Source organism: Protopterus annectens, chromosome 6.part0, assembly GCF_019279795.1.
Source record: "Protopterus annectens isolate FY-2018-M chromosome 6.part0, PAN1.0, whole genome shotgun sequence".
Lineage (NCBI taxonomy): Eukaryota > Metazoa > Chordata > Ceratodontiformes > Protopteridae > Protopterus > Protopterus annectens.
Genome location: NC_056737.1, coordinates 1,328,605,136 through 1,328,630,815, shown reverse-complemented (window position 1 = coordinate 1,328,630,815; position 25,680 = coordinate 1,328,605,136).

Below are 25,680 nucleotides of genomic sequence, written 5' to 3'. Positions count from 1 at the left end.
AAATCTACTGCCAATCATTAGCAGACCGGAGTTATGATGTGGCGACCCCTTACCGGGGAAAAGCCGAAAGACAAACAACATATATATATATATATATATATATATATATATATATGTGTGTGTGTGTGTGTGTGTGTTTGTGTTTTTAATATATACATACACATATAAATATATACGTATAACACAAACATGTATGTATATATATGTATATATATATATATATATATATATATATATATATATATATATATATGTGTGTGTGTGTGTGTGTGTGTGTGTGTGTGTGTGTGTGTGTGTGTGTGTGTGTGTGTGTGTGTGTGTGTGTGTGTGTATATATATATATATATATATATATATATATATATATATATATATATATATATATACATTATATACACATATATACACACACACACACACACACACACACATATATATATATATATATATATATATATATATATATATCCACAAAAAACGATAAAATCCCACAGAAAATATAAAATAACCACCAAAAGGAAGCAGCAGTTCAATCAGGATGAAGGCTTTTTCCAGCTAATAATCCAAACGTCAATGCTGAGTTAAAACGTCTTTATTTCAAAGAACAAAATGTGAGCGCTTTCGCAGAGATACTCTCCGCTTCTTCAGACATTACAAAATCAAGCAGTCATCATCAGTTATATAGCAAACATTAATCAAGCAATGATTCAATTAACCAAATTAGCTCAATCTTAAAATTACTACTTGGTAGTACTGTTGAAACAACCTGCTTCTATAAAAACCTAAGGAACACACTAGATACCAAAGTATCCTATATAACACTTAGCAAAAAGTGCACCAACTAAAACAAAAACATAAACTTTACAATGATACATAACTCTAAAATAAATATGTATAAAACCCTTAAAATATAAATCCTGAGCCCATCTACCGGAGGGCTCTGGCTTTAAGAGCAGGCTTAATAGTAACACTTTCATTTAGACCCCTCCCCCTGTGTGCTGCCAGTCTAAAGATCCATTTTAACTCAGTCTGTTCTGTTAGATTAACAATATCACCCAGCCTAATGTTAGGATATTGTACATGCAATACTTGATAATAAAATACATGGTCAGATCCTTCTAAAAGTGTATGCTTAGCTAGTGCACTACAATCTTGCTTCCTTTCCAAACAATGTACATGGTCTCTAATCCTTTCTCTTAATGATCTGTTGGTCTTACCAACATAGTATTTGAAACATTTGCCACAGTGTGCAACATACACAATATTGCACGTGTTGCAAGTACTGTGATTCCTCAATTCCCATAGATAACCTTTATCCGGTTTCTTAAAGAAACGGGATTCATCTATAAATATACATTGCGGACAACTACCACATTTCCTTGTGCCAAATGACACAAAATTTTTCACTGACGATGGACAAGCGCCTATATTCCTATAGCAAAGATGTTGTTTTAAACATTTCATATTTTATAAGTAAACAATGGTTTGTCTCACTAGATTTCTTGTTTTTTCATCAACCAATAAAATATTCCAGCTAGCCACTATTGCTTGTTTAATCTTATCTGTGTTGCCACCGAATGGTAGCAACACTGATAAAGATCTATTAGAGCCAGCGGCTGGAACAGTTTCTATCTTTTTCTCTGAGAAATAAGGTTTGGCTCTATTGCCCCTCATCCCCGATACTTCAGCGTATCTCTCAACTATAAATTTTTCCTCATAGCCTCTGGACAAAAAAAATCTGATTTTAGCCTATCCAACTCATCTTGTAACCTCACTTCCTCACAGCACAATTGTGATGCTCTAATTGCCTGCCCTTTCACAATATTCCCAAATATGGATGGATTGTGCATGCTATTCCTATGCAAAAAGGAAGCTCTATAACAAGCCTTCCTATAAACAGTGGTTTTAAACTCAGAACCCTCTTTATACACAGATACATCCAAGAAATCAATGCTTTTCCAAGAATGTGTTACAGTAAATCTAAGAAATGAACTACTGCTATTCAAGTTCATATGAAAGGACATGAGACTATCCACAGTGCCATGCCAAATGAAAAAAAGATCATCCACATAATGCCTATAAAACAGAATTTGGCCATTGCCTAGCAAATGGTTCCTTTCCCATGCCACCATGACCAAATTCGCATAGGCGTTGGCACAGCTAGTGCCCATCACTATCCCTTTCTTCTGTAAATAGCAACCTTCATCAAAGAAAAACACATTGTTCTCCAAGACTGTTTCAAGTAATAGAGTAATAAAGTCTGCTTTAACAACGTCAACTAAACCACTGTCCAATAACAATTCCCTAACCATCTTAACTCCATTTTCATTAGGAATGCAAGTAAACAATGATTCTGCATCCATTGTGACTTATAATAGATCTTGTGTTGAGTCAACATTCCTAGCAAAATCATATAAATCTGATAAAAACTATTCAGTATCCCTTAATACATAGGTATACCTCTGAAGTACTTGTTTTAATTCAAAATCTAAATAAATAGACATTGGCTCAGTGAGCCAACCTGCTCCAGCTACAATGGTCCTAAAAGCAGGTTGCAAAGGATTCTTATGTACTTTGGGAAGCTCATACATTCTAGGTATTACTAGATGCTCAACCAAGAAATAATTACATAACTCATCATTCAACAGACCCAAACCTTTACATTCATGAAACATTCTATGCAGACTTATATGAATATCTTGCACTAAGTCAGGAGAGACCCTGTTATAAGCATCAGTGTTCAACATTTTTGTCATGGTCTCTTTATAATACACACTATCCATGACAACAATCGGGCCTCCTTTGTCAGCAGGTCGTATAGCAATGTTCATATTCTGTTTCAAATCATGCAGTGCTGACTTTTCTTCCGTTGTTAGATTACTGACATTAGTTCTTTGGAAGGTCTCAAAGCCTCCATATAAGTCATTTTCCACTGCTTTGACAAATAAATCAACACTTGCTGGAAGATGAGGCATAAAAGTACTTCTTCGTTTAAATGAATGAAATTCATTTGAGGAAACATCCCCAAACATTAACTTCAATGCCAAATTTCGAGCAAAAACCTTAACAGCTAAAATTGCATCATTTATATCAATATTAGCTGAAGGAATAAAACTAGTCCCTTTGTTCAACAAGTTAATCTCATGTCTTGATAACCTATACTTAGAAATATTCCATACTAGGTTGCCTGATTCCAGAGTTTTGTTAATGTACATACCTGCTGAACATGCGATGGCTCCCGCTGTTTCTGCACTCTCGGCTAGTCCATATCGAGCGACCTCTTCCTCCCTGTTCTTATTGGGAGGGGGACAGATGGAAAATTTACAATAGGCGCCTTTTCCACTGGTATTTTACGCCTAACATCTAAATTAGGATGAAGCGAGCCTTCAGCTGCCTCTTGTTGTTTAAGACCTGTCATGGATTCTACCGGTGTAGAATATACAGAAAGTGGTAGCGTTGGAGAACAAGGGTTGTCTTGAACATTCAAACTGTTCTCTGATGTTATTTCCTCAACCACTACTCGCCTTTGCCCCGCCTCTTCCCACCTAGGACTTGTGCGCTGTTCCTGTTCCACTCGCCTGTTTTCATTAGTTAAGGCAGATGTCGATCCTCTTTGCCAACGTCTCGAACCTCTCAGGGACTCTGAATGACTTCCATGGGCTTGTGCATTGGACACACTAGTTACGTTGTTGTTTTTTGGCCAAACAAATACATTATTTCTACTAAAATCTTGTAGATCTCTTATTAACTTCTTTTTCTTGATTTCTAAAAGATTCTTTTCATATCTCTGTATTTTATCGACCATTTCATGTAAAAACAGTTCTGTCAAGTCATGTCCATAGGCACCTTTCAGTTCATTCTGCTGTTTTATTATTGTGTCATGTATATTGAATTCTTGTGGTTGAAAAAAATCTAAAAGTAGTTGAATATAGGCCCTGCTGGCCCCTAAATTAATCTGCTGCCATTTGGTCAAAAGTTCGGGATACAAATTGCCGTAAGTCGGCATATTCAATATTCTTAGACCTCTCGGAATGACATTATGTTCAAGGCACGCCTCTAAGTGGTATCTCTGACAATGAAGGCGTTTAAATTTACAAACATTGTTCTCTATGTCCCTTTTCAGTGTCTTTATTAAACGATCATTACCATTGTTGCTATCATTACTATTGATGTTATTGCTGGAGTCATTCATATCTACTTGTAACAAAGGATTCGGAATATTTGTCAGAAAATTTCAAGCCTACCATTGGATCCAGATTCACTGGTAGTGTTCATATGTTCATTAGATGCTCCTTCCATGGCCAGGACCCCTGTAGATATATCCACAAAAAATGATAAAATCCCACAGAAAATATAAAATAACCACCAAAAGGAAGCAGCAGTTCAATCAGGATGATGGCTTTTTCCAGCTAATAATCCAAACGTCAATGCTGAGTTAAAACTTCTTTATTTCAAAGAACAAAATGTGAGCGCTTTCGCAGATATACTCTCCGCTTCTTCAGACATTACAAAATCAAGCAGTCATCATCAGTTATATAGCAAACATCAATCAAGCAATGATTCAATTAACCAAATTAGCTCAGTCTTAAAATTACTACTTGGTAGTACTGTTGAAACAACCTGCTTCTATAAAAACCTAAGGAACACATTAGATACCAAAGTATCCTATATAACACTTAGCAAAAAGTGTACCAACTAAAACAAAACATAAACTTTACAATGATACATAACTCTAAAATAAATATGTATAAAACCCTTAAAATATAAATCTTGAGCCCATCTACCGGAGGGCTCTGGCTTTAAGAACAGGCTTAATAGTAACACTTTCATTTAGACCCCTCCCCCTGTGTGCTGCCAGTCTAAAGATCCATTTTAACTCAGTCTGTTCTGTTAGATTAACAATATCACCCAGCCTAATGTTAGGATATTGTACATGCAATACTTGATAATAAAATACATGGTCAGATCCTTCTAAAAGTGTATGCTTAGCTAGCGCACTACAATCTTGCTTCCTTTCCAAACAATATACATGGTCTCTAATCCTTTCTCTTAATGATCTGTTGGTCTTACCAACATAGTATTTGAAACATTTGCCACAGTGTGCAACATACACAATATTGCGCGTGTTGCAAGTACTGTGATTCCTCAATTCCCATAGATAACCTGTATCCGGGTTCTTAAAGAAACGGGATTCATCTATAAATATACATTGCGGACAACTACCACATTTCCTTGTGCCAAATGGCACAAAATTTTTCACTGACGATGGACAAGCGCCTATATTCCTATAGCAAAGATGTTGCTTTAAACATTTCATATTTTTATAAGTAAACAATGGTTTGTCTCCCACTAGATTTCTTGTTTTTTTATCAACCAATAAAATATTCCAGCTAGCCACTATTGCTTGTTTAATCTTATCTGTGTTGCCACCGAATGGTAGCAACACTGATAAATATCTATTAGAGCCAGCGGCTGGAAGAGTTTCTATCTTTTTCTCTGAGAAATAAGGTTTGGCTCTATTGCCCCTCATCCCTGATACTTCAGCATACATATACATATTTATTTTAGAGTTATGTATCATTGTAAAGTTTATGTTTTTGTTTTAGTTGGTGCACTTTTTGCTAAGTGTTATATAGGATACTTTGGTATCTAATGTGTTCCTTAGGTTTTTATAGAGGCAGGTTGTTTCAACAGCACTACCAAGTAGTAATTTTAAGATTGAGCTAATTTGGTTAATTGAATCATTGCTTGATTGATGTTTGCTATATAACTGATGATGACTGCTTGATTTTGTAATGTCTGAAGAAGCGGAGAGTATCTCTGTGAAAGCGCTCACATTTTGTTCTTTGAAATAAAGAAGTTTTAACTCAGCATTGACGTTTGGATTATTAGCTGGAAAAAGCCTTCATCCTGATTGAACTGCTGCTTCCTTTTGGTGGTTATTTTATATATATATATATATATATATATATATATATATATATATATATATATATATACATGCATACATACATACACACACACACACACACACACACACACACATGAGTCTATGTTATTACATAATCAAACCACACTTTGTGGAAACTCTTTTCGTACAGATGAAAAGAGTGAATGTTCAATAAAGTGAAAGTTCAAATCATATATATATATATATATATATATATATATATATATATATATATATATATATATATGGGTCTACTGTACATGAATGCTCACAAAGCTGAATCACATATGGACGAGACCATATGATCGACTTTTGAAATTTCGATCATGTTAAAAAAAAAAAAAAAAAACACTAACTTTTACATTGCTAGCAGGGGGGCTACGCCCCCCACACCCCCAGAATTTAAATATACCAACTCCGAGATCGCACTACGGTGCGGAAGATGGAAATCTTCCCATTCCACACTCTACAGAGATGCCCATTCTGCATGGTTGATATTTCAAAAGTCAATCATATGGTCTCAGCCAAATGATCTTCGGCTTTGAGAAATTTCGACCATGTGTAGGGGACCCATATACTGAAAAGCATCTTTTTTTCCAGGGCAAGGAAACACTTTCCAACACTGGGAATAATGTCCTTTTTCCCAATGTAGTGTGATCCCAGACTTAGTATATTTAGTTGGGGGGTGTGGGTGGCGCATCCCCCACATCGGGGGGTGTGGAGGCATAGTCCCCCCACCTAGGTGAGTTTAGAAAGTGTGGTATGTTGCAGTGTAGTTTTGGGCAAATATGCATATTCACATACATATATGAACTGTATGTATATATATACATATATATATATATATATATATATATATATATATATACGTATATATATATATATATATATATACATATATATATATATATATATATATATATATATATATATATATATGTATATATATATATATATATATATATATATATACGTATATATATATATATATATATATATATATATATATATATATATATATATATATATATATATATATATATATATATATATATATATATAAACATATAAACATATATATATATATATATATATATATATATATATATATATATATATATATATATATTCACACGTATACATACATACACATATGCACCTAAACTAATCAACAATACAATATAATTTTTTGCAAGCTCAGAGAGCTAATTTTAGAACATGCAAATAAAACAACAAAAATAATGATTACTTTATTTGGAATGCTTGGGGTTTTGGAATTGTATTTGTGAAAGTTAGCATAATGGCGTGGTTATGGAGAGTGTGCAGGATTCACGAAACCTCCGTGTAAGAGTTAGCAAGTCTTTCACGGCGGCTGCAGTTAAACGGTGTGATGTCAGCATGCCATGCATATTCATGAGGGCATGCTGAATCACACCCTAGGCTAACACTGTCCGTGTAGGAAAGTAGGGGGTGTGTCCGCACGACAAGTCCTGCAAAGGGACACGCCCCCAGAAGAATCACAGTCCCGAAAGGAAACACCCACAAGCGAGTCTGCGGAAATGTCAAGAAGCACAACAGCACACATGCTTTGCCCGTAATTGCGCTCGTTTGCGCGGGTGTACCCTTCGCTCAGTGACAGTTAGCACTGATTGGAAAAGCATATAAGATCTAAATATGTAAATTAAGCCAAGTAGCAATAGCGTAGCGGTAGAGACATTGGCCAAAGAGGAGGTAGTCACGGTTCGAGCCCCAACAACATCATTTTCTATTTTTAGTGAAATAAGCACGAAACAATCCCCTAACATTTATGTATGTATATATATATATATATATATATATATATATATATATATGTAAAACTATAATTTAAGTAAAATGTAATGAAATGGGCCATTTTGTTTTAAGAAATCTGACACAATAAAAAAAAAAAAATTTTATAAGTGCCCATAGCTGAGCAGCGCTCTAACAAGCTGAGTATGATTGCCCGCAGGTGACCAGTGGTTTAACAGGTGTAATATGAGTGCCCGGAGTTGAGCAGCGCTTTAACATGCTGAAACTGTGTGTCCGTAGCTGAGCAACATTTCTCATAGCATAATATGCCTGCTCATAGCCAAATAACTCGTTAACCAGCTTAACCCATTTGCGCGGAGCTGCGCAGCTCGCCAACCGGCTTATCGGTGGGCAACGTTGAGCAGCCTGTATCAAAGCCGCCTTTACACAGACACACCTCCTAGCCTGTCTAGACAGTAGTAAAATAAAAAGAAAAGCAATGCCCAGGCTCGAACCCAGGATACTGTGCATCATATTCAAAGCACTGAACCACTAAGCCATGACAGCTATACTGAAAAATGCAGTATTAGTATATGTATAGGAATGAATGGAAATAGAAGCATGACAAAGCAGGTTTTTCTAAGCTGATACAATTCCAAAATGGCCAATCACAGATAAGTGCGGGAAAAACGGCATATATAAGCCCCATATGTGGGAATACACAGCATAACTGATTGTGGAACCTATTTGCAGTCAGGATGGCAGGTGTAGGAGAGGGTAGTCGCTTCCGAGCACAGAGGTGGAGTGTTGAGGAGTCCAAATATATGGTTTGGCTTCTAGTCCACGATCATGAGGCTCAACTCATGCAGGGCCAGGTTCTGTGGGGAGCGTACAAGGCAGAGGCGTGGAACCGGTTGGCACATGATCTCACCAGTGCCACAGGCATACCAAGGACTGGTGAACAGGTCCACCACCACCATGCGGACCTGAAGAGATGAAAGCAGGACCAACTGAACCGTTGGATCCAGGAGGCCCGGCAAATGCCCAACGCCCCACTACTGAGTAAGTATCCATGTAATTACATATGTAAGGAATTATCCTAGCTGATATTATGGAGATGTATTCCAATATTACTTCATTTATATTACAGCTGCAGGTGTGCGTTTTGCGAATCGACGAGCCTATGGTGATAGGCTGGAGCGGTTGTGCCACCAGGCAGGTTAGTAATTATTATTCTGTAATTGTTATACAATATAAGTGAGACAGCTTTTAAAAGAGTTCAGTGTAGTTACATATTAATAAAGTTCAAATAACACTAGAAGAAAGATTCTGCTAGTACTGTATGATTAGATAAGTGATGCAGCCTGTAATCCAGAAATAAAAATTAAACAAGTCTGAAATAGAGATTTCCCACCTGTATTGTAATATCAGACAACCTGCTGCAGCCTGAAAATTAGAGGTAAATAAGCTAAAGACAATAGACATGTGTCAAATACATCCCCTTTTAAAATCTGCCATATGAAACAAGTGAGTCTGTTGGAAAGGATTGTTGTAACCAAGTAAGACATGTTAATAACGCCTAGTATAAAGTACCATCTTGAATTGTAAAAATAAAACAAGTGAGAGTGTGAGAAAGTGGTATGAATCGACCAAGAAAGCTGTTATAACTTCTGAATAAAGTATACTGCAGTCAGTACATAATGAAATGAATGAGACAGCCAAAACCAAACAGTGAAATGTTTGTAATAAAGCACTGAAGCTGGAATGTGTCTGTCCCACAATTTGGATATGTTGCTGTACCCTTGCAATATGGAGATAGTATGGTTGTATGAAATAATGAACATCCACAGTTGTCTAGAGCCATATAAATCAAATGTAGCAGGATGCTGTACCTGAACACAGCCAGATATGAATGTGTATGAATAAAAATGCAATGTATATTAATGTAGCAGTAACAGTCCCATCACCAACATTCCTAAGGTTACATATAGGAAACTGTACTAAGACCTGTAGGGTATATATATCTGCAGCTACTAGAGATGCACAGCATATGTATAGGTAGTTGAAGTTGTTAATGAAATATTTCTTCACCCTACCCTATATTCACAAATAATGCCATTCCACAACAAACTGGGTATGTGTATTCACAATTAATTCCTATGGACATTTGTCCTGTTGGTTCAAACATATTTGCACGTATGTTGATGCATGTGCCCTGTTCACATATCCAAACCTGATGGCCTGTTGCCATCAACCCTGCATGCTGTTGGATTGTGTACTGTCATTCAAAATATGCATGTGTTATGCTTGCTGTTCAATGTTTGGAATTCATGGGTGTTTGGTTAATGGGAATACTGATGCATGCTGTTACAACTAATTTTGAATGGTATTGTTTGTTACTAACCCAAATGTCATAAAATATTGCTAAACATAGGACAACAGGGAAGGCGGGTTCCAGCGGACCCACCTATCCCACCTCAGCTGGCGAGTGCACCTGGCACTAGTGCCCAGGCCGGAACCTCCTCCGGTGGTCCTGTACCACCTTCGGGTGGAAGCGCTGCAGGGGATGGGCCTCATTCCCCCCCTCTGCAAGCGTGGCCGGAGGAGACCATCCACTCACCCTCCAAAGTGTCCGGTCTGTGGTGCGTAACGAGATCAGGCATTCAGTGCTTGAACCCCTACGCCAGCTTGAGGCACAGGTGGTGCAACTCACGGGTGTGCCTGCTGCCCTTCCTACACAGCCCCCAGCACAGCCCCGTCCTGGACAGTGAAGGCGCAGTGGCAACTGCCAATGGGTGGGGATCTCAGTTCCACTGTTGCCATCTGTGGGCTCATGGGCTCACGATATCCAAACATCCGTCCCCGTCAATTGTGTTCCCCCCCCACATGTGTCATACTCCACCCCTGTATGCGTCTTGTTTGCCTTGTCTGTTAACCTCCCCTACCTACCTCCCCAAATATACCTACTTCCTGTACCTCACATTCCACTCTCACCTGAAAAAAAAATAAAAAAAGGGCACTCTGTTCCCGCAAAAAAATTACGCCCCATACATAGCTGCCCATTTTGCAGACATGTCTGCTGGACATGTGAACTGGTAATTACAATTGGCTGTACAACATATTTTGTTGTCCTCAACCCTCTCTCAGGGGTGGAAGGTTTCAAATTTCACACCAAATTACACACACATATGCACAGCTGTTGCTGATAAAGAAATGGGCAGCCATGGGCCTTCCCTACATCCTTCCTGCAAATCCCGAGCTTGTTTTCCTAAAGTCCTACCCTCTTTGTGCCCCCTTTTTCACCACTTTCCTATCTCCCCATTTTCTTTTCTTTCAAAGAAATTAGCGCAGGTGTGTGTGAGAGTAAGCACTTTTAAGCAGTTGTAAGTGGGTGTGCGCTTGTGTGTGCTTAGCTAAGCGTGTGTGCGCGAAGCTAAGCGACAGTGCGCATGCATGAGCACCATGCAAACCAGCGCTAACCTGCTTACAACTGCTTAAAAGTGCCTTAGTCACTCTGAATGACAAGGCCTGCAGTCTGCTCAGCAGCAAAATAAAATTCCTCTGTCAGTCTCGAGCCCAGGACTTTGGAAACACTAGTCTGCATAACTTACCACTAAGCCATGATTGATATACAAGAACTTTGTGCTGAAAGTAATATATCATGAAATTGTAGGACTGAATGTAAAGGGAATATAGGAAGGCTATTACACAAATCTTTTCTTGTATCTTTACTGGCAATTCTTGTGGATTTGTATAACATTAGTGTGAGAAGAGAAACAGCCATGTTAGTCGGTTGCTAGTAGGTAATAATGTGACAGTAGCACCTTGCAAACCACACACACTATCAGAGCAGGATAAACACTGCCATATTTGAATAGGTAAGAGGCCAGACCTTGCAACTGTGACTGATTTACAGGGATGTCCCTGATATGAAAACAAATGTTAACTGTGCCCCACTGACTCCCTGTGAAATGTACTAACAGTAGGCAGAAAGGTGTTTTATCCCACGTAATGGTAACTGTCAATTACTGAAAGTATGCACTACTTGCATGTCAGAAATGGTGTAGTAATACATATGCTCAAAATACCCCACAGTCACAACTGAAGAATATCTGAAATATATCATGGGTGTATCCCACTGATACGTACCATTCCCTGAGGATAAAAGATACACCTGAGAGTATCTGAGGCCTGCAAGTGTCACAAACTCACAGGCATATCATTCTGTCTGCTGTCACACACTCTGTGAATAGCTGTAGAATAACTTCCACAAGCATGTAGGTGTACAACCCACAAATATCAAAGGATGTAGCCAACTAATAAAATAAGGACAGTATAGCAGTTTACAAGCGCTGCATGTGCCTGCTATCCATAACTGTTAGTACAAAGTACAAGGCCCCACTACTGCTCATCAGCAAAATAAAATACCCTTGTAGGTGTCAAGCCCCACACCTTGGCCAGACCAGACTGCATGCAGTATCACCAAACCACACCAAACATATAAGAAATTGCTGCTGAAAGAAATATAGCAAGCATTACAAGGCGTGAATGTAAATGGAAAATAGGAAAGCCATAGCAACACATTCCAGTAAAGACACCTAGCAGGCATTCAAGGAGTGAATGTAAAGGCCAAATAGTGAAGCCATAGCAACAAATAGCAAGAGTCACTGCTGTATACCAGTTAATTCACAAGTCCCACAGGAAAGCACATGCTCCCATTTAAACAGTATTAGTATTATTAGGTGTCAGTTAACATACACACTGAGAAGAATGAACTGGAGGAAGAAATAGTCAGGTTTCAGTACAACATGCATTTCAGTGCCTACAACACAGCCTTAAATATGAGAGACATACCAACCTTTACACTCACAGAACAGTGTCCACAGCAAACCAGCATGGTTCCCACCTTGAAAATCTGAAAGGGCTATGCCTACCTAACCTAACATTTTATAGCACTGTCCTGAAATCACAGTGAGAACTGCAATTACCACACAGCAGGCTGCATACAATTACTAAATGCTGGCCAACAATTGGTGCAGAGGCCATCCCATGCACATGTGCAGATACCTACAAAATCAGCCTGTACTCCCAGTCCACACATGCAATGCTTTCATTGCAACAACCAGAGGGAGAGACAGAGAGAGAGAGAGAGACAAAGAGACAAAGAGACACAGAGAGAGGCACCAAAAAAAAAAAAAAAAAAACAATAAAAACCATCAAGCTAACCAGCAGCAGGCCAGCAAGCAGCAAGCCATCACAAACAGCAGTGACAAACAAAGGTAATGTAAACTAATAATCTAATAGTCTACATACTGTGAACCCTCCATATGTGTTAGCAGTCTGTATCTATATATATATATATATGAAGATGCGCATAGGGCAGGGGACATACTGCAACTGTTAGTGAAGGCTGGACATACATATGTATTTGAAGGTTGCTATGTGCACATATCAGTGTAGGTTGTAGTGCAATGTACAATGTAGGTTGTACAGTAATGGATGTTTAGCAGTATGTTAGTGTGTGTATCCGTATGTGTAAATAAAAAAGTATATATATATATATATATATATATATATATATATATATATATATATATATATATATATTATATGTATATGTATGTATATTGATATATGTATATATGTGTATATATATATATATATATATATATATATATATATATATATATATATATATATATATATATAATATGCATATATGTGCACATAGATAGAGAGGGATGTATAAATAGATAGACATATATAGATAGATAGAATATGTATATACATATATATGTAATAGACACATACATATATAGATATATATAGATACATACACATATACAGACAGATATGAATGTCTAGAGATATGTATGTATATGAATATCTCTCTCTTTCTCTCTCTCTCTCTCTCTCTCTCTCTCTATATATATATATATATATATATACTGAGAGAGGCACATGTGTGCAGATGTATTGCAACAGGTGTCGGGTGACAAAGGCATGGACTGAACACCAGTGTGGATACTGGAGTACCATACCCCATTCCAAAACACTTACACCACTAACCACCACATAGGTTGTTGCCTGCCTACTACTGGATGTGTCAGGAGGGAACATGGGAAACAAGTGTACAATAGCCTCCCCTTTGATATTCTCAGTGGCACACTAGTCTTGTAATTCCTGTACATGGTACGTGTCAGCACAAATGGTGTGTCAGATAGGGAAATGTAGGTCACTGTACCCCTCTACACAAACACGCTTACAGGTGTTTAAACAGGCTCCTACATGCGTATTCTGCCTTAAATGCATGCACTCACACTTACACGCGTGCACTCTAGCTTACTCATGCCTACCAGCGCGCACCCACGTGCATGCACGCCCTGCAAGAAACTTTGGTGTTATCCATAGTGTACACCATCCATTTCTTGGCTTTCCCATGCCTACTTGTTGACACTCCTCTTTCCATGATGTGTGACTGACATCTTTCACATGCCACTGTGCTCCAATGAGCTGCATTTCTTTCATACATTCCCCCCTGTGATGTCACCTATCTCCTACTCTGTTACTCCCCCTTATCCTACTCCTACAATGCATGGAATGTGCTCATTTCCTATGTGACAGTACGATTCACTATCCTACCACTCATTTACATGGGATTGCCTACTAATGCTTAGTTACATGTCTTACACTCAGCTTCCCCCCTTAGCAACCCCTACTCGGTGGCCATGATGTTTTAGCCTGCTATTCCCTTACATTGTAAATTCATGCTTTGCATAAAACCCAAGCGTGGGTTGTGGGTTTAATTTTTTTATTTTTCTGTTTTTTTATAGCGCAGCCCGTTTGCGCAGCGCTGCGCTACATTTAAACATCGCCGAAAAAAAAAAAACATTTTTATTTTATTTTTGCATCGGGGTACGTTGCCAGTGGCTACATATTTGGCCATTGGCATGCTGCCTGGAACGTTTGCAACCTTTATTTGGAGCTGACAAGGCTCCATTGTGTTATTTGCAGAATGGTACTCAGTTATCAACTGATTACATTTCTGCAGATAACACGGCTCTTACACGGGCAGGTTTCTGCTTCCTGGATTGCGAAATTACCTCATTTGCATGCCTTTCGGCTGCAAGTGAGGTAATTAGCATATCCACACCCTGTCCGTGTAGGAGCCGTTTTAGGTGTTCTTTTACACGCACATGCAGGCTGTTCCTGGACCGCGATGGCTGCATGGAGTCTTACACTACTCTTAGACTCTGTGCAAGCCATCATGAATCCTGCCCAGTGTCTTTTCCCCTATATTGCGAGATCTTGGAGATGGTATATTTAATTAGTGGCTGCTTTGGGGGGTACAGGAGGGTTTGCCCTCCTGTAAAAAATATTGTTCTTTATTTGCATGGTTAGAGACTTTGTCTAGGTAGATGGAAATATTACTGTTGATACTATTTTTTCAACTATTTTGGGTCAACTTTTTCAGGTTTTAATGTTTTTCTTTATACCTCTCTCTCTGTAGATGTTGTTGTGTCTTTCGGCTTTTCCCGGTTAGAGGTCGCCACAGTGGAACTCTGGTCCGCTAATGACTGGCAGTAGATTTTTACATGCCAAGTTGCCAGCTCTGACGCACAACCTTCAACGAAGGTACGCCCATTCACGCATGTCTCCACACAGAAGACGCTGAACAGGACAACGTCTTACTGTGAGGCGACAACGCTACTGCAGCACCACTACCGCAGTCTCTTTCTCTGTAGATATATATATATATATATATATATATATATATATATATATATATATATATATATTTGTGTGTGTGTGTGTGTGTGTGTGTGTGTGTGTGTGTGTGTATATATATATATATATATATATGTGTGTGTGTGTGTGTGTGTGTGTGTGTGTGTGTGTGTGTGCATGTGCACAGATAAATATAAATACCAGAAAAAGGAAAAACTAGTTGCACAGGAATTGTATCATCACATGAATTACTAAAATAGATTACTGTCAGAACTTGTAATGTAATATCCATGTCAAAGATGTCTTTGTATTCTTATTAAAAATAAGAAAACAGGATTCAAGCTGGTATTGCTTGCTTAAACCATAATTTATTAAGTAAAAACAAGACATGCGTGCTTTTGCCCTTGTCAGGCCTAGTCTGGCAGTTTGCAATGAATTGTTGATGAGCTACTTTCTGTTTAAAGGGTCTGATTCCCCCCGCCATTCTTTGCCTATTGTGTGACCTTTAGTAGTTCATTTAACAAGAACGTGCTTTAAGACAATTGGCCGTTTGGGCTACCTCCTTAATGACTTTGTGCACTGCAAGCCTAGTACTGCCTATGAGCCTATGAACATGAGTATGTGTGATTTCCCTCATGAGAAAATAGCCATCAAAGACTGACAAGGATGATGGACCATTAGTTTGTTACTGAACCTATGAATCTATACAGTACATACCTAAGTGGTTAGTGGGGTCTTCATTCTATTTTGTAGCATTCTTGTTAGCCAGAATGAATTAACCAGCCTGAAACATCTTATCCCAGAAAAGCATGCACTTTATTTTCTTATTGTCTTAAGTAGAAGGCTTGAATTATGCAGCCAGGCTTTATGCTTGACAAAGTTATATTGCAATTTCAGTTGAATGCATACAGAAGGTCTTGGTCGTCACTGAGTGAACATGATTAAAATCTTTGTTTAACTTTGGTAACTGGCTAGGTAGATCGATAAGATGATCATTCTCAAGCACAACCTGGGCCTGAGTAAACAAATGCAGTCGACAACAATATAAAAAACAATGAAGTAGCAATTATTCAGCAGTACAAGAGTTAAATATTGTTAAAAATATTTATGATTTGTTCAGTACGTACAGTAGGTTTACAGCATCAGTGTTCTTTGTGATCTTGCTGGTAATAGAAGAAATAAGAAGGGAGATAAAATAAATCAGGCAAAGTGAAGGTTGATGCTTGAAAGGTTTATCAAATATATTATTCGTTAATTCAAAGTGGTGTTGTGTTAGGGAGTGTTTTTGAAAGAAATAGTTGGAGAATTCCTTATCTCTTGCGGGATAGATTTCCATAAGACAGGAGCCAGTTTAGCGAAACTCTTCCACTGTAGCTTAAGGTCAAGGGAGAGCTAATCAGTTTAGCAGCATCATCATTAGCATAGCATAGAGAGTATTTGCATATCAAGAGAGTAAGCAAGTGAGATGGGGAAAAAAATTGAGAAGGAGCTTATAAATAGTGGCTAGTGGTTGAAAAGCTCTAAAATTTATGGTGGACATGTTGACAGAAAGTATTAGACAATAATGATGTGATATAGAATGTGAGACATTGAGGAAGTAGCAATTGTGACTATGTTGTATACGAGGTTAGAGTTTTGATGCGCCTAACAGAAAGAGAGGGAGAAATTTTAGAATGAGAATGTTCTTGGCTGTTATGTATCATTGGTAATGGCTAAGGAGGTGCATACGGGCTAGGAAGGTGCATAAGCCTGTATGAGAGCTTCACTTGCTTCAGTGCCTTGGAGACGATGAATTCATTGTAGTTGAATAAAAAAAGGATTGTGTAATATTCCTACTAACTTGCAGGTATTCACATATTCATTTTAAGTAATTTGTTGGGTTGATGATAGATACTTGCCCCTTAACGAGTCCTTGGTCTGCTCCATATTTCGTTTATTAGCCAGAAATCACTATCATAATCCTTCCTCATGGATGCAAATTCATACAAAGCACCAAGGAATTGTTTAGAATCCCTCAACACATAGCCATTTTTATCCAATAAGGGTCTCAAATTCTTTTCCAAATAGATGGATAAAGTTTCAGTACATCAATTTGGACCAGAAACTGTTGGTCCTAAGGATGGGTGGCTGGCATATTTGTGGACTTTCGGCAGTCCCTGTATAACTGGTATCAAGTTATATAAATCTAAATCAATGTCCTGCCCCAGCAAACAATCATACAGTGTATTTTGTATCCTGGTCAGTATTTTCTGAATTTCTTTACAATCTATTTTCTTATAGAAATTATTATCACTTAACATATGTTTCATTGAATCATAATAAAAAGCATGATCCATTATTAAATCAGGCCCCCTATGTTAGCTGGCCTGATCACAATTGATTCATTATTCTGTAATTTATTCAAGGCATTTCTCTCAGCCTTGCTTAAGTTATTGAATCTTGTATTCTTATTTTTATCTTTATTCTCACCTCTGCCTGTATTTGGCCATATATTATTGTAGCCATTGATAGTCATTGCCTCATCATTATAATTCAAGGCCCTACCATTACTATGCACAGTATCGTGTAAGTCATTCTCACACAGTCTACTAAATGTTTCTAATACTGGGTGATTAACAGGCATAAACTTGCTTGTTTTTTTTTTAAATTAAACATTCATCTGTGCATTATCCTTCCCTTTAAAAATCAATTTTAACATAACATTCCGTATAAACAATTTTAAGTCCAAAACCAGTTCAGTTATCTCTGATGCTCTGGCTGGTATAAAACTCAAGCCACACTCAAGAAGAGGGTATTCACTGTCAGTTAATCTCACTGAAGATATGTTCCATATTAGGGATTGTCTTTCACCTGCCACATTTTCTTCAACGTTCTTGTATTCACCAGCTGTTGCTCTGGTTTTCTCTTCATTCGACCCCGACTGTTTGATTGATTCCTGGCATCTGAACTGCTTGGTTCCATCATTCTGTTTAATATTCTGGCTGGTATTACCTCCCTTTGAGCTGCTATTTCTCCGTATGAGAGATGGCGCACTTTGTATCCTAGATGTTCCCTGTGAGGCAACAGTGACATCTAGTGTCGGTGCAGAAGTAGTTTTTCTCCTTGCTCCTGTACTCTTCTCAACCACTTGACTCGGATCACTTGTTTCAAGGGTGGAAATGGAAACATGTTCAGTGTCTTCAGTTGTCTGGGCTATCACTTGTTCCTGGCTTGCAGTAGGTACTGCTCCAGTTGTGTCAGAGCCCAGCTGTTCATTAAACCTCAGCCAGACAAAAACATGCCCTTCTGAAAAATCTCTGTGGTCTCGCTCTAATTTCTTTAATTTCAGATGTAGCAACTTTTGTTCAAGAAGAGTTTCTGAGTCCAATAAGCTGTTCAGTTTATCATCCACTGCAGCATGCAGGAACCGTTGATAAAGAAGTTCTTGCTCTTGAACAATCTGTTCAATTAAAAGATTTTCCTCTGGTTGAAAATGCTCAATTAAAAGCTTTATATAATTAATATTGTTTATGCTTCTCAGAAATATTGTTTTGCACCTTCAATATAGCTATGTTTCGAACATGACAATAGAGGCTTTAAATCATTTATATTTTTTATGTTGTTAATTAATGAGTATACAATGCTTAGGAATTATTTGTTATTTAATTGCTCATTAATTTATTGTAACACAGGATATAATGTCCGTTTTATAGAGTATAAATAGTCTTTCTTAAAAGTGTAGTTTTGTATTGGCTTGAAGAAGCCCAGTCGGGTGAAAGTGCTTGCCATTTTTATCCATTTGCTGAATAAATTCATTTTATGAATTGAGTGAATTTCGCTTTGTCTTTATATGAGAGACTGTATCTATTAACTGGTGAAGTGAAAGCTGCCTGTTTTGTGCCTTGGTTTAGCATGGAGATTAGTCTATGTGGATTTTGTTCTGACGATTTGTACTCCTGGTTTTTTATACTGTTTTTATTCGTACTTTTATACAGGAGTCTTCACCTTTGGGTAGCAGTTTTTGACTTATTACTTTTTATATAATTAAAGCTTAACTTTAAATTGAGCTGCTGCCATCTTGAGAGTAACTGCGGGTATCGGTCACCATATGTGGGTAACTTCAGAACTCTCAGGCCACGTGGTACAATCCAATACTTTAAACAAGCTTCAAAGTGCAAATGTTGCGTTTGTAGCTTCTTTCATTTAAAAATACGTCTTTCTTACTTATAACAGTTCATGAAGGAGCCATAATCAAAGCCTAATTCTTTGTCTTGAGCTGAATCATTACAAGGCTCCTCTATCAGCAATAGATTATCATGTACCTTCAAAAAGTTCATCAGTCTCTCTGTTGATTTAAGAGTCTCACAGTTCTGTGGATTATAGTCAAGTTCAACCTCATTTGCTCTTCTTCTGCCATTACTCCCAAAAGCCACAACAAGAAACAGATACAAAGAAACACCAACAAAGTGGCTGAATGGATAAATGGTTCACTTAATAACCAAATTCTGTCCCAAAAACACAAAGTGAATCAATGCAATGGAGACATCAAATGTAAAACACAGGTTTTTTAATAAAACGTTAGCACTTTCACAGTTTTTGTTCACTGCCTCCTCTGACATAAGAATACAAATAAAAAGCCTTCTTTAAATAGTCATTCTAAAAATCACATGGTCAATGCTACTCATCTCTATGGTAACACTAATCCATTCTAAAATGCTTAAAGGGACATACCATCTCACAATGAATATATACTTAAACCTTTCATTGTGGCTGATATTTGTTTGACATATTTAAGTTCTAAGAGTACTTGCATATTTATTTGGTGACACCATGGGCCACTTGGTCAAACTACCATTTGTATTGATTGTAACATTACACAGTAAGATTGGACACCCTTTGTTAAGGGCTTTAATCAGTAGCTGATATAAGGACATGGCTGGTGGCAGTAATACCTACCTTATAGTCTGGGCAGAAGGGGGCATAGCTAGTAATCCTGTGCCAGCCTTTCCCAGGGGTGTGTATATAAATCAAACCTCAAAGAGTGTGTGTGTGTGTGTGTGTGTGTGTGTGTGTGTGTGTGTGTGTGTGTGTGTGTGTGTGTGTGTGTGTGTGTGTGTCAGCTACTTAGGCAGGACATGAAGCACTGGTTGGACAGAGAGGGTGCTGGAGGTCTTGGCTTGGCCACTCAGCTGGGATCTCAACTCTATAGCTGTGCCAGTGGGGAGTCTTATTGGGGATTTGGAGAATGAGGGAAAAAACAGCACCAGACTGACTGTGGCCTCTGTGTACTCTTAAAGGAAATTTCACTTGATGCAGAGAGCTGCATCTGGAAATACAGTGTGTGTACCTGTCATCCTCCCAATATACATTTCCCACTGGTGCTAGTGGTGAGGACTGAGGCTCCTTGATTACTGTTGTCAGTAGTGGAGCATCACAAAGGCATATAAACATTTAAAAATAAAATAAACAATTACATGACGTAAAAGTATAATTTATCTGGCGTCGAGAGTCCAGCTTTTTGGTTTGTTTGATTTATTCTGTATTTGTCATTGACTACATTTACTCAGTTCATTTTATCCATGAGTACTTTTGTATTTGGTTAAATAACTTGCCTACTAATTGATGGGCTGGTTATGACAACAAAGATGATTGGACTTACTATGTGTACTGCAGAAAATAAATGGACCTTCTTATTGCAGACAGAATTTCCAAAATGGCTCATTTAACTTTTTTCCAGGGGATTCAGAAAGAAGCTGGCCACTCATTTAAAAGACTTCAGTAAAAAGACACAGTTTCCATGATGCAGTATTTTGCAATTTAGAGATGCATTAGCTGCCCTAAGGAAAGCCTTCATTATCAATTCATATATCTTTGAATTTCTCTTAACTACAGTGAATGCATTTTAACACTTCTAGTGGTGGTTAACAGTGGCAGAAGATTCATTATGTTAACACAGGCCACCTAATTCACTCTCCCTCTCACACACACACACACACACACACACACACACACACACACACACACACACACACACACACACACACACATCAATATACACATTAAAACACACATACACACTCCAACATACAATATATCCCATACCTATAACAGTATTGTGAAAACAGCCTGATATCTCCTTTTTCCTGCCTTCATAAATTATGAATAATTTCAGTCAGTCATGAATGCCAGACATTACAGTTTCACACTTCAAATCCTTAAATAAATCCATGCTAGTGTAAAAGCTGTTATATTATCGATTTTCTAAGTTTGTAGGATGAATGATTCAAATTTGTTCCTGATTTTGTCCCACCATTAATTTTGTCTCTCTTGATTTTTTTTTGCGGTATGAGGTCAAACAGTATGCCTAATGTTTTCTGTCCCTCACTCTCGCACATCAGTTGCAGGTACTGAAAAATGCCCAAGATCCTCAATATATATTAAAAATACCTGCTGCACTAACTAATCAGTTAATGCAGTATGTTAATGCTGAGGTTTACTGTGGTAATGGTAAAGGGTTTAAATCCTCCCCCTAATTTGTAGTTGACTTATTTTTTAAATGCTGCTGTTTTTTCAGTGAATTCCTGGTGTCTAGTGATGGTGCAAAAGATTAATTCCCTCTGTAGCAGGGTACAGGGAATCCGTTTTAGTGCTTTTAAGGCATGCAACTTATTGTAGTATCCCTGGTGTCTAGTGTTACCCCGGCCCATGTCGTCAGTGTTCTCCCTGGTGTCTAGTGTTTCTCTCCATCCCTGTAATGTTTAAATGCTGTTACGCAATGAGAAGTTCTCTTTGGTAGTTATTGTTTCCGCCACCACAAGTCTGAGGAGTTATTCCTGGAGGCTACTCATCTCCAGACCTACATCTGAAAACTTATCCCACTGACCCAATATTGCAGGCTTTGCTCATTAGTTTAGCAGTGTGTGAAAGCATGACTGCCAGACCAAGCCAGACACACACACACACACACACACACACACACACAGACACACACACACACACACACACACACACACACACACACACACACACCTCACCTACACCTTGTCTAGCCCCCTTACTATGAACTCCTACGCACACACTCACACTTGCACCCCCCCTCACATACACACTCCTTAACACTATTTGACAACTACACTCCACAAAACTTACCTCTTCTGAGATGGAATAACATGGCCTTTTGGTTGTGTTCATTACTGTGAGCAGTCATGCTAAGTTATGCAGTTGAGTGATTCTATGACTCACTTGGTTGCATAAATGCCTTCCTGCAGGAAGTTCTGAGGAGCAGCACATGGTTAATTAGCATATACCTCTCCCCGCAACAACTTATTAGCATTTAGAATAGCCATGGAGACATCCCACAATTGTGCTGCACATTTTTGTATTGTAGCACTATGGCAGGACTGTCTGAATCAGAAATGTTTACTGTTCATAGGTTCATAGGTTGGTACTAGGCTATCAGCCCTAGGGCCTATACAAGCCTAGCCATAACAATTCCCTGGCTATTTCTTCCCACATTATTTACTTTCCTGGACCCCTGTCTAGCAGGGCGACTGACGTGATCCCTGGGGTGAATTTCCTTTCTCCCATCCAATCGTCAAGGTTCCTCTTGAAGAGGTCCAAAGAGGCACTCTGCTTGACATGTATGGGCAATCTATTCCAGAGTCTGGGGAGTCTCTGGGTCAGGAACCTATCCCTCCAGCATGTTTTCTTTATTGTGATGACAAGGTTTAGATCCCTGGAGCGTGTAGCTCTGAGGGATTGGGATTTCTTTAAGTGTAGCATGTCCAACAGCTCTGGGTTTGACATGGCCTTGTATGTTAAGCAGAGATCGCCTCTGAGTAGACGATATGCGACAGAGTATAGCTGGAGTTTTAAGGCGGTCAGCGAGGGCATCTGCTTTAGGCCTGTGATTCTTTTAGTGAGGTATTTCTGAGGCCTTTCCAGTTGTTGCAGATGTCTTGAGAGGTACATACCAAATGGAGCATTGTATTCTATAATGGGTCTAATGAGGGATGAGTACAGTGGGACAATGACCTCCTTTTTTCTGGATGAAAAGCCCTTCGTGATGAGGTGTGCCACATAGAAGGATTTCCTGACTGTTGTGGCGATGTAGTTATCGAAGGTGAGACCACTGTCCACCTGTGTCCCTAAGTCTCTTATCACACTTTCTGTGTTTAGTGTACTGCCACCTATATGGTAATTCATGGATACATGTTTTTTCCCAAAGGGGATAACAATACATTTCTTGGCATTGAGCTTGAGCCCATGGCTCTGGCACCAAGCATCTGTTTCTGTAAGGCCCTTTTGTAGAGTATCCACATCATTTGGGGATTCAATAATGGCTCCCAGTTTGCAGTCATCTGCAAACTTTGTTAGCCAGTCCCTTAGTGTTGACCTGTACTTCAGAGAAGTAGATGCCAAACAAGAGCGCCCCAGGACTGAACCCTGAGGTACTCCACTTGTCACTTGTCTGGAGCTGGATTTGGAGTCGGCTACTTTTACAGTGTGGGTTCTATCAGTAAGCCATTTAGCAACCCATTGGGTGACATAGGGATTAATGCCCAACTTAGTAAGTTTATCTATGATTCCAGAGTGGGGGATGGTGTCAATGGCCTTGGCAAGGTCTAGATAGGCTGTGTGGACCACCTTACCCTTGTCCATGGCTCTGGAGACTGATTCAAAGAAGTCAATCAGGTTCAGGAGACAAGATCGGCCCTTCACAAACCCAAACTGGGTGGGGTCCAGTGTTTGAAGGTTGCCAATGTCTTTGTTTATAAGTTCCATGATAATACGCTCCGTGGCCTTGCAGATAAGGCTTGTCAGACTGATGGGACGGTAGTTTCCGGGATCCAAGGTGGATCCACCCTTGTGGATTGGGATAACTGTAGCTCTGCTCCACTCAGTGGGCACGAAACCTGAGGTGAGGCTATGATTAAACATGACACTTAGATGAGGTGCCAGTTCATATTGTAGTTCATGTAGTACACAGCCCGGGATGTCATCTGGTCCCACGGATGCTGTATTCTTGGCTTTAGAGAGTGCATTTTGTACCTGTGTGGCCGTTATTACTGGAATTTGGCAATCTTCCGGTATTGAGATGGGCCATTTAGGGGGTGAGAGAGGGGTGAAGTTGGCACTGAATTGATCTGCCAGGATATTGTCAATATCCTTCGGATCAGTATATTTAATGCCATTCTGTTTTAGCTCAGAGCAGATATGAGCATTGCCATTTAGATTCTTGACATAGTTATAGAATGCTTTGTGGTTGTCTTTGGAATCTTTGGCAATTTTATGTTCGTAACTAGCTTTGGAGGATTTTATGAGGCATCTCAGTTTCTTACTGAGGCTAGTAAGGGAGTTTTTTGCATCCTGGGATTTTCCTCTTTTCTGCAAAAGTTTCTTCCTTTTGTTGTAAAGTTTGTTTATGGCAGGGGACCACCAGATTGGCTTCCTTTTTTTGGATGAGAGCATTTTGGTTCTATTTGGGATGGCACGATTCATGCATGAGTGGATGTGCTCGTACAGTGCCTTAGTGTAGGATTCAGCAGTTGAACTTTCAGTTCCGTCTGCATGGGTGTCATGAAGTTTGTCACTTCTGACTTGAGTAGCATGAAGTTGGCTTTGGAGAAGTTTTTTATGGTGGTTTCTTTACTGGGGGCTGGGGGTGGGATGTGGATGTTAAGGGTGATTAGCTTATGGTCAGACCTGACTAATGAGGGGGTGACCATAGGTATGGAGCATTGATTTCCCATGTTGGTAATGACCAGGTCTAGGATATTGGAGCCGCTGGTGGGACTATGGATTAGTTGATCCAGGGCATTGGAATTTATGAATTCCAAGAACCGTTGCGCAAAGGTGTTGGGACATGAGTAGTTTTCCCAGTTAATGGCAGGGTAGTTAAAATCACCCAGTATTAGGGTGTTTGGTTCTATCTTAATATTTTCCAGTATGTTTAGAAAGGTGTAGTGAGAATCTTAGGGTATGGTGGGGGATCTGTAGCAAGCTACAATTTGGATTGCAGTCTTACCTAGTGTTAGTTGCACTTGGAGAATTTCAGACACATTGTGTTGGCCAACTAGCCTGGTGGTGAGAATATCCTTGGTGAATATTGACACTCCTCCACCTTTAGTGTTTCGGTCCTGGTTTGATGGCCGAAAAGTGTGGTAAGAGTTGTAGCCTGGTATTGCAGGGGTGCTCTCTGGAGCCTTGAACCAGGTCTCAGTTACTGCACAGATATCAATGTTCTCCATTTT